At 34.3% G+C, this 11,603-nt stretch overlaps 1 pseudogene; it reads left to right on the forward strand.

Annotated features, from left to right (window-relative positions):
- Positions 1-1,206: 1,206 nt before the first annotated feature.
- LOC138803213 (U6 spliceosomal RNA) lies at positions 1,207-1,306 on the forward strand (annotated as a pseudogene).
- Positions 1,307-11,603: the final 10,297 nt, after the last annotated feature.

Genomic DNA, 11,603 nt, shown 5'->3' on the forward strand with positions numbered 1-11,603 from the left:
ACAATCACCTTTGACCTAGCTATAAAGGCTTCAAAGTATGATCAAATTTAAAAATCAAGAACTCTAACAACAACAGATGCTGGAGGGGATGTGGACAGAAAGGAACCTTACTTCATTGTTGGTGGGAATGTAAACTTGTTCAACCACTTTGGAAAGCAGTATGGAGGTTCCTCAAAAGACTTCACATAGATCTCCCCTATGATCCAGCAATCCCACTTTTGGGCATTTACCCAAATGTTTACAAACAAGACCACACTAAAGCTACCAGCACAACTATGTTTATTGCAGCATTATTTACCATAGCTAAGATATGGAACCAACCCAGATGCCCCTCAGTAGATGAATGGATCAAGAAAATGTGGTATATATACACAATGGAATTCTATGCCTCCATCAGAAAGAATGACATTTCCCCATTTGTTAGGAAATGGAAAAACTTGGAAAAAATTATATTAAGTGAAGTAAGCCAGGCCCAAGGAAGCATCGGTCCCATGGTTTCCCTTATTTGCAATATCTAGTATAGGTATGAGTCAAGCAGAAAAGGTCAGATAATGTGATGTTAGGAAAATGAACCCTTAAATATGTATTTTAATGTTTTCATTTCTTTCATGCATGTGTTTCTAACGCATTTATAAGATTATTTCTTTGTTGCTTTGTATGTCCCTCCCCCACAGTGTAACCCCCGCTTTCACTATATTTGATGTCAGTATAACATGTGGAGGAGATGGGGACAAACAAGTCGTTTAAGGATTCAGGTGGACCTGTTGCAACAATGAGAAGTACAAAATGTCATGTCAAAACCAGCTTTACAATGTCGGTGTGGGGGGGGAGGGGGGTATAATTGGTTGGGGGGAGGGGGGTAAAATTGGGTGGGGGGAGGGGGGAGGCAGGGAAGGGAAGTGAAGGGTAAACAAAGGAGGAGGCTGCAATGCTTGGTAAGAAATGTATGCATTATCCTGCCCATGTAATTGTAGCCCCTCTGTACAGTATTTTCTCAAATAAAATAAAATACAATTTAAAAAAAATTGCAAATGTGAGCAATCGACCAAACAATATTAGCTTTTCCCAATATACACAGAATTTTAGAGAAGTAAGATCAATAACATTTTTAGGAACAATAAGGTTTCCTAGTTACAAACAGTCAACCAAGGATATATGCCTGTATAAAGATTGCATCAATAACTACTTAAATTTACAGGATACTACATGCTTCAGCAGGACGTTTACCCAAATTACTACAATATAGAGATTATCATGGCACTTGCACAAGGATGATATGAAAATTTGTGAAATATTCCATATTTTTCATTCTTGAGATGCAAGAAATGAAAAACAGTCATTAAAAAATTTATTACAAAAATACAAGTCGTTATGTCGAAAAATGAACTTTACAACTTTGTGCTGGTGGAGGGGTAGCAGGGAGGATTGAGTGGGGAAGCAGGGGAAGGATGGGAATGGATGGGAAGGGTAAATACAGGAGGAGGCTACAATGCTTGATAAAAAATGTACTCATTATCTTGCCCATGTAATTGTAACCCCTCTGTACAGTATTTTCACAATAAAAAATTTAAAAAGGCAAATGTAACAATATATGTAATTCATTGAACTGAAAGTTAGTTTGACATCAGTGTGTTAAATCCTCACCTTAGAATGGCCTTTACATAGCATAATCTTTACAAAACATTTGAAATTGGATAACATTGTCATTTTATCCCAAAGAAATAAAATACTATAAGGACCTAGGAAAAAAAAGGAATCTTAAACTTTTTCTATATGGAATGCTATCTGAAATAACACATTTATTAACGAACCTATATATTATAAAACAATGTATAATTCAAAGTATTATATCTAGGAGAGAATTAAATAGATTATGGACATTATACAAACAAAATACAGAGTATTTTAAAATATACTTTTTTCATACAAGCACCAGAAATATTTTTAGTTTCTGTACTACTCATTTCAACAGATAAGTTAAAGTGATTTCTGATTTAAAAATCACAAACCCTGCAGAAATCATTATAGATGTATACAAACAACTCTTGAATACATTTTGACATCAAAGTCAGGCAATTCACTTGAAGAATACTATGGAATCCATGAATTTTTAAAGTAAGATATTGCTGTTGCTTTGTATTGTGAAAATATTTTGTACAGACACAAAGATGGATTGGCATTTTTGAAATTTAAGAATCTTAACCAAACCATTATGAGTTAGGAGAACAATTTTTACAGCCTTCCACAATTTAAAAGAGGTAGTGATACATATTTATCCTTTTGGCAATATTAAATGCAGTTTCTTCCAAGTCGTTCTTCAGACCTGGTTTGATATAATGCTTCAATAGAAGGCAATCCAGCATATCTTTGATATTTCTATTCCAAGCAGCAAGATGAAAGGGAGTCAAGAGGACTTTACTTTGGGCATTGGTATCTGCCTCAATGTGAACTAAGGAAGCAGCCACTCTGGTATTATTCAACATATAAGCACTGTGCAGGGGTGTCTAGCCATTCACAGTAATTGCATGAATATCTGCCTTGAGCCACCAACTCATGGACCATGTCTAAGTGCCCACTGGAGGCTTCCCGATGAAGAGAGGTATACTCATCATCATCCCTAGTATTCACATGAGTGGCCTTTTAGGAAAGCAGTGTCTGCACTGTAGTAAGCCAATTATTTTCAGCAGCCCAAACAAAAATTTGTTTTAATACTTCTCCATTTTTTTGCAAATGATATCATTCCTCACTTTTTCATCTTGTTCCTTGTCTTCATCAGAATTGCCTAACCAGAGACAGTGAGTACCAGTGGGAATGGGGTGCACATGTATTCCAGAATAGTTCACGTTGGTTGAACTGGTCAGAAAAATACAGTGAATTTTCTACATCTGTTATTTCACCATGATTTTCTTTCTCTTTTTCCAATTTTACTATTGGAAATTATTCTAACTGGAGAGTAGGGAATTCATAGAGAGCAAAGGAAAGGTTTCCTCCATATTCAAAGGTACAGACTGAAAATGGGACCAGTGGTGTCTTCATGTGCAGCTTATTATAGGAATGAGAAAATATGAAATAATGCCTTCTATGTAAATGATTTGGGAAATGGCAGAGCAGAAAGTGAAATGATGCAACCAAAAATATAAAAGCAAAATAAATTAGGATAATTATGGAGCAGTCACATTATCTATGAGAACCATGAAAGGGAGAGAGGAAGAGAGAGACAGATGTACAATGACCTAGCTAGCCACAAAATCCATGCCTCTGATCAATTTATAGAGCAAACAATTTTATTTTTTAAAAGAGGTGGAAATGGAATTTATGAATTTACTTGAAATTAGTAAATACATTTTTATTAGCCTACATAAAGAGACATAGCTTTGACCAAATTACAGACAAAAATCTAAATCCTTGATAATTCTAGTAACAGATCTGACTGAAATCAGTTGAATCACACTTTTCCTGTAGAGTGAAGGAATAGGTCCAGGCTAGGAAAGCAGCTAGAGAAGGCAGACCGATTGTATCTGTGACAAAACTTTGTGGAAAATGGTATCAAGGATTAAGTACTGGTGATCCACTTGCACTGGAAGTGTGAATCTGAACTATTGCTTGCTGATTCTGAACTATTTCTTTAATAATTATAAGTTCCAAGAAGAAAAGGTGAGATTTAATTGATAGCAAAGGATTAGTAATACACTTTGACTTCTCATTAAGCACCTTCAATCATCAAAATCACATGAAGACAATAGACAGGCCTACTTTTTTGGATGAAAACAAGTATCTTTAAAATAAGGTAATTAAGTATTCCTACAAAGGACTTCTATTTTACTACTGCATTATATAGTTTTTTCTAATGTTGGGTAACAAATAATGGATCTATTAGAAAGCTCTTAAAGCTCATATGTTCAATAGTGAGTTCTCTTATATTATACCATGGTATTTTTGTTTATGGTTTTAAGAAGAAATTTACTAGCTTAAATTTCTGACAAGACAATATCATCACTGTACAACTTGCTTCTATACTCTAAGTTTTAAATTACTATCTAATATGTGTATTAGATAGCTATAGAGGAAAAACTAGAAGCCACACTTGTGGCTCATGTGTTTATCCTAGCTAATCAGAAAGATATCTGAGGATTGTGGTTTGAAACCAAACCAAGCAAAAAAAAGTCCATTAAATTCTGATTTGAAAGTAACCAGCAAAAGCTAGAAATGGAGCTGTGGGACAAGCAGTAAAATTCTAGGCTTGAGAAAACTACAACAAAAAAACAACAAATTCTGGGACAGAGCCAGGCCATGAGTTCAAGCCTAGTATTAGCATCAAACAAATGAATTAATTAATTAATTAAAATAAATTAAGTGGTCACATGTGGCGAGGCAAGTAAAATGTGACACCCATGGTGACTGGATTGTGTATTATTTTGTAATAAGGCAAATTAACATTTGTCCTAATCACTAAAATTTTATTTGTACTTTTTTGTACTAAACCCTGAATTTAGCATGCAAGTATATGTGTGTACATGTGCACACATGTGTGTATGTGTATATGTGTGCTTGTGTTGTTGCAATGTTGCTTGCCAATGTGGACAAGGTGAGGCTCAAAAGAGCTAACTGTGTTGCAATGTTTTTATTTATCAGTGTTCTGTCATGTCATTTCTGTGGAGCCACCCTTCTGTGCATTTTATTTTTCAAATAATATCATCATCATAATCAAAGCATATACAACATTAAGTTAGATAAAAGAGACCACTTTCAGCTCTTATTATATGTTAGGTAAGAAGATACAGATATAATTAGGTAGTAAGTTATTGCTGTAAGATGACTGTCAGTACAAAATATGTATTTGACCTCTTAAATTGGTTATACTTTTAAGATATACTCATGGAGTGAGTTTGACTGACTTGACCAAACAGGTATTACTCTCTGGTTATTCCTGTGAAACACAAGGTGAATAAACTCTTTCTGGATTTCTGTTGAAAATAACTTTCTTTGTAACATTATATCTATTCTCACTAAGATAATCAACCCTGTATTTATTTGGTTTGAATATCTCATCATATTGACTGAAAACCAGTATTGTGGATATGCTTGCTAGATATACCTTTCAAAACAAACAAACAAAAAGCATGTGTCACCTCCAGATTGTGGATGCATTTGAAGTTCTTTTGTACATGCAATGGGATCCTCACTAATGGCTCTTTTGTGAAAGTAACTATCACAACTTTAACAAATAAGGCTTTTCGAATATCTTTTCCAATATAAATAACAACCCCGAGAGCATCCTGCAATTTCTGAAAAGCCTTTGAATATTTTTAGTATTATTTCAGTTCATTGACTATAGAGCTATAGACATTTCTGAAATAAATGTTAAGATCTGAAGATGTAAGTGGGTATATAGGCTTTTTATGCAATAGAATATTATGAAATATTATGAAATAGAATAAAAGGATATAAGTGAATTTGGTAAGCTAATTATTAGAATAACTTTGTTTTCTAGTAACAGTTTTTTTTTTCTTTTTTTGGGGTCCGGTCGTGGGGCCTTGAACTCTGGGCCTGGGCACTGTCCCTCAGCTCTTCAGCTCAAGGCTAGTGCTCTACGGCTTGAGCCACAGCGCCACTTCTGGCTTTTTCCTGTTTGCTTATGTGGTGCTGAGGAATCGAACCCAGGGCCTCATGCATGCAAGGCAAGCACTCTACCACTGAGCCACCTTCCCAGCCCCAGTAACAGTTTTTTGAATGTAGATGATGCAGTTAAATTATTTCCTTTGTGGCTCTGTACTTCAGTTAGTTTTATAATTTTGATAATTATAAGAGTGAATTTGTAGAAAAATAAAGGTATTTGAAAATGATGGATTAATCTTGTGTTTTCTCTACTCCCAAGAAAATGAGTTATTTTCAACTGTTAATATTTTATCATTGAATCTTCAATATCACAAGAAATTTTGAAAAACATGCAGTAGTATTGATGTCTTTTTAAACCAATTGTATTCACAAGTTGGAGAGTCTTTAATTCATGCTTAGGTCTTGGTTTCCATGATTTTTAACCTCTCGTTCCTAACATTAATGATAGGTAAGACTGCATTTTTGGGTATATGAAAGGTAAATATTTATCTGGGGTCAAAGGTGATTTTTATATCAGTCTTGCTTTAATAACATTTTAAAGCAATACATTTCTCTCAAAATGTTGGGTATAAAAAGCAATCAAGATACATCTAATGGTAAACAACTTATGTGAGCTACAATGTGGAAATGATTGGTCTATAAGACCTGCAATCTGTTTCCTTCAGGAATTGGGGAGATTATTCTTTCAGTATGACTGCGATGCAGTGTTGTCATGGGAGAGAATATAATTTCTACAATTTTGACCTAGAAATCAAAAATGTTATAGTTTAGCAGTTCCTTTCACCAGGGAGGTATAAATTGATTATGAACTTGGAGTTTTCATATTGCAGTTACCTATTTCCTTTTTTTTTTTTTTAGTTGGTCTTGGCACTTGAACTCTGGGCTTGGGTACTGTCCCTGCACTCTTCCGCTCAAGTCAAGCACTGTACCGCTTGAGCTACAGTGCCACTTCTGGTTTATTAGCGGTTTATTATAGATAAGAATCTCTCGGACTTTCCTGACTGCGCTGGCTTTGAACCGCGTTCCTCAGATCTCAGCCTCCTGAGTAGCTACAATTACAGGTATAGCCACCGACATCCCGCTTAGTTTCCTATTTTCTAACAAAGATAAAGTGAAATATTATTAGAGTGTGAACAATAATTCTGGGAAATTTTCCTAGAATTAGTGAACTAAGTGCTGGTATTTTAGTCACAAAATAGAATGAAGTTATTTGATACGGTGGGAATGGGCCGCAGGCTAAGATTTACCATTTGTGAAATGTTGTACTAGTAATTCCAACTATGAAGACTTCAATATCATCATCTGAGAATTAGAAATAGAAGTAGTTCTACTTTATGGGATTATTGTGAGGATTAAATTAGATACCATAGGTAACTTACTTGGAAAAACAATCAGCATTTGATCCTTTCTACCTGTTATTTTATCATGTGATGAATTCTAACATTTTTACTGTGATTTTTATATTGTTTCTCTTTAGGATATGCAATGTGATGTATTGACATTCATTTTGTTGGTCACTTTTCTGTCATTTTGAGGAAAATAACTGCAAAGAAAATTTCTGAGAAGGAAACTACTATTTTGACTCATGATTTAAGAGAACACACTTCAAGGTTCAGATGTCTCCATTGTTTTTTTTGGGGGGGGTCCGGTCGTGGGGCCTGAACACTGGGCCTGGGTGATGTCCCTCAGCTGTTCAGCTCAAGGCTAGCTCTCTACCACTTGAAACACAGCGCAACTTCCAGCTTTTTATTTTTGCTTATGTGGTGCTGAGGAATCGAACCCAGGGCCTCAGGCCTGCAAGGCAAGTTCTCTACCACTGAGCCACCTTTCCCAGCCCCGTCTCCATTGTTTTTAATTATATTTTTATTAAATAGTTGTATGAAGGAATTTCCATTCAACAAATCAGTTTATAAGTACAATGGATCTTTACGTAACTTTCCAATACCCTTCCAAACCTCACCCCACTTTCATTTCTTCTAGTTTCTGCATTGAATATTATACCTTCCCTCTCTTCATCCATAACTCTCTTTATTCCTTCCCTTTGACTTCCGCTCATATCTTCCAAATGATAGTTTCTTGGTATTCATTTTGTTGGAATAAAAGTTCAATTTTATAAGAAATTACACCTTTTAAATACTCGTCTGCAAAGAGCATGCTTTGGTTATTACTGTTGTGTAAACTTGCATAAAGTCCTATGTTCCAAATACACGACAGAACATGGGTCCTCTGTGTGTCTGGCTCTGACTTAGTTTACTTAACATATTTTTAGATCTATCTATTTCTTTGCAAATTATGTAACAGTCTTCATAATGGATGGGTGCAATCCAACTGTGTATATGTGCCCCACTTTCTCCAACCATCCTTCTACCATAAGACATCTGGGCTGTTTTCATAACATGGTTACGGTAAATAGTGCAGCAGTGAACATGGTTGTGGAAGTGATTTTGCTATATCTTTTGGAAGAATTCGTCACTATCTTTCTGGGAGCAATCCTCTAGACAATTTTTCAAGAATAAGTACATCCCTCCTTTCATCTCCATCATAACGTTTTGCAAGGCCTCAAAAACACACTACCCCCTACAGGTCTCAATAAGCTAAAACCACACTGGGCCCATATTCTTTCAATACATTTTTTTTCATGATTATACACATAACTTACTGAGAACCTTCTATGTACTTTTCTAATGTGGGAATGAGAGACATGACAATAGAGTAAAAGTAAGAAAATTTCAATTTAATTAGTTATTATAATATTTAAAAACATTTTCAGCTCTAACTCATAGCCTCACTTACTATTGTTTTAATCTTTATTTGAGTACTTCATCAATCCCCTAAATTATAACAGGTGCGTTAAATACAAAAGCAAAAATTGTGGTTTGATTTTGACACTCATGTGTGAGGATGCACAATATGGGCAAATAGGTAGATTGGAATTAATACCCATTATCCATTATGTTAAATTAAGATGGTTTTCCCAAACTGATTCTCGCAATTCATATTCCATTCAACAAGAAACTTGTGACAATTCCCTTTGTTTTGCTCCTTAATAACTTTTGTTTCCATTTTATTTTACAACGAAGGTTGATATTTCATAAATCTACTGTAGATACAAAGATACGATAAAATATTTCTGTCTGTATGCATTGATATATACATACACACATCTATTACACAGGCTGTAATGATAATTTATAACTTCTGTAACTACATGATTTACTAAACTATTTAAAAAATAGACAGCTTATGCCTGGAATCCTGGTTACTCAGGAGGATTTCCTGCAGGTTTTTAAGTACTGAATTAATTTGTGTTTTCTTGGGTTGTTTTGTTTCATTTGAATGTATGTGTTGAGTTGTTCCAAACTTTCCTTTTGTTTCTTTCACTCACGTTCTTACCTAAGTGCTGAGAAACCAATTCTTCTTTCTCAAAATAGTCAAGGTGAACATTATTTATTCCAAAGCAATTTCAGTAATATTTAAATACCTTCATACATATGAATGTTATATGAATGCTAAGTGCTGAGAATGGTTTATTTCACAGCAGTCTTTGGCATACACAGACAGATCATGAAATATATGAAGATAATAAAACTATACATGCTTGCCAGGAGGAGAAAATCCTATTATTAATTGTTTGACAAAGACTTCCCTTCTCGTGAAAGAAATACACTGTTTGATGCAGAATTTCACAAAATCATATAGCTAGGAAGAACCTAAACAATCATCTAATTCTACAGAGTTGAGGGAGATGAATTGCCCTCCTGAACAATTTACTTTTGGGTCATATAAAAGCAGGCTTGCAAAAAGAGAATAGACTTTAGAGAAACATGATCAGTTGTATGTAAATAGCTGTTTAGCTGATTTTGTTAATTTGTGAACCAATACATGGCAATAGGGTACAACAAGGTAAAAAAAATTAAAGAAGGTAGTATTGAAATACTCATTGGTGTGTTTGTGTGTTCACGCACACGTGTGTATGCACACGCACATTTGCAGGAGCTCATGCATGTATTCATCATTCCTGAAGCTTGTTAGTGCCTGGGCACTATCCCTAAGCTTCTGTGCCCAAGGATAGTGGTCTACCACTCGAGCCACTGCTGCACTTCTGATTTTTTGGAAATAATCACATGTATTTTCATGATTGGACTGGCTTTGAACAGTGGTCTTCAGATCTCAGCCCCCTGAGTAGCTAGCTAAGCTGATTCAGCCTCTGAGTAGCTAGTTAAAGTTCTGACTATCCTTTATGCTTCACTGCTCTTTTATTCTTTTCCTGAGGTAATCACAAGCCTAACTCATATATATGTCAAGTTTTTTAAAAATACTGCTACTGCTTGGCACCAGGGGCTCCCATCTTTACTCTTAACTACTTAGGAGGCTTCAGTACAGAACCCAAGCCTAAAGTTTAGTGGACTTCCTTCTCATTCTATAGCTGGGTGAACTGGATCATTTCCACGGTCCTGCACTATCTAGAGGCAAAGATTGGAAGGACTGCAGAATCCAGGCCAGCCAAGGTAGGCAGCTAGACAAGTTGGTGTGCAACTCTGATGCTATTGATGATGGGAAGGCTAAAAGGACAGATCAGGTGCATGTTCTTGTGGAAAGGGAACCCCTATCCTATAATTAACCACTGATATGATGCCAGCCTAGCAAGAACAATACTCCAAGTTGAAATCCCCAGTTACCCACAACCAAAATAGGTAAATACATTAACATCCCACAACTTAGTACAATCTGTTCTTTGTTTTAATATCATCTTTATCTGATTATCATATGATGTGACAGAATAGTTTCTTCATTATCTTAATATATATTTTAAAAGACCTAGAAAGTTCTTTCTCACTTATTAAGTGCAAACGAATGGCAATTCGTCTCATTTGTTACATATTTGACTACCACTATAAATTCATCTTATGATTTTTATTAATAGTAATATATTCTGATTTATTACTTTACTTGTAACATTTATAAACTTTTTGCTTCTCTGCTGAAGTTTAAGTATTTAAATAGTATCATCAAAGTATATTCCTTGGGTTCCTAAGACAGTTTTTTACAAAGTTTTTAACCAATGGCTTCTAAGAATTCTTAATTGGTATATTATTTAGTTTATTTTTAATTTCAATTTAATTTTATTGTAAAGGTAATGTACAAAGTGGTTACAGTAACATAAGTAAGGTAATGAGTACATTTTTTAATGGAAGGAACATTGTTATCCCCTCCATCGATTTTCTTGTACACTCAAAAAAAGAAATACTGATACTTTAGCTGGTGCTATTGATCAATGGGTACTTTTGCTTTCTTTGTTCATGCATTTTTTATTATAAAATTGATATACAGAGGGTTTACAGTTTCTTCAGTCCACTAAAAAATGCAATTCATTTCATTTTCTAAATTTCAAATTTTGAACTTAATTATTTTCTTTTGTTTCTTTAGAGTAATTCTTTTTTCAGAGTCGAAGGATTAATTTAATTTTGCATGAGTTTTACAATGTAAATTATTTAGACACATATATTTTGCTTTTAAAATATTTAACATGAATATTTAAAAATTATTTTCTTAATTTTTATATGGTTGGTGAATTTAAATAATTTTAATTTCTTATAGTTCTAAACATATTTGTCCTTACTGTGTTTCCAAGAAGCACATACTTTATTAAGAAGGCTTCATTACCTGGTCACTTTTTGGAAATATTTGTACTTGAATTAAAAAAATGTTTGAGCAGGGAATGGTGATTTGTGGCTTCCATTTTCTAGCTATGGTGGGAAATATAAGCAGGGTTTGTGATTCGGGAGAGGCTTTGAAATGATGAGACCTTTATTATAAAAGTATCCAGAGTGAAATGATTACAAATATAGCCATCTCTAGCGAGATATAGAGCATCTGGTTATCATATTCTAAATCTTGAGTTAAAATACCAGTAACATCAATCTTTTGTCAAAATAAAAGTATACATGTTTCAAAATGTTTATTATTTAAAACTTGTTTGCAAAGGT

The sequence above is a fragment of the Dipodomys merriami genome, unplaced genomic scaffold, assembly GCF_024711535.1.
Source record: "Dipodomys merriami isolate MVZ:Mamm:240054 unplaced genomic scaffold, mDipMer1.0.p SCAF_338, whole genome shotgun sequence".
Classification (NCBI taxonomy): domain Eukaryota; kingdom Metazoa; phylum Chordata; class Mammalia; order Rodentia; family Heteromyidae; genus Dipodomys; species Dipodomys merriami.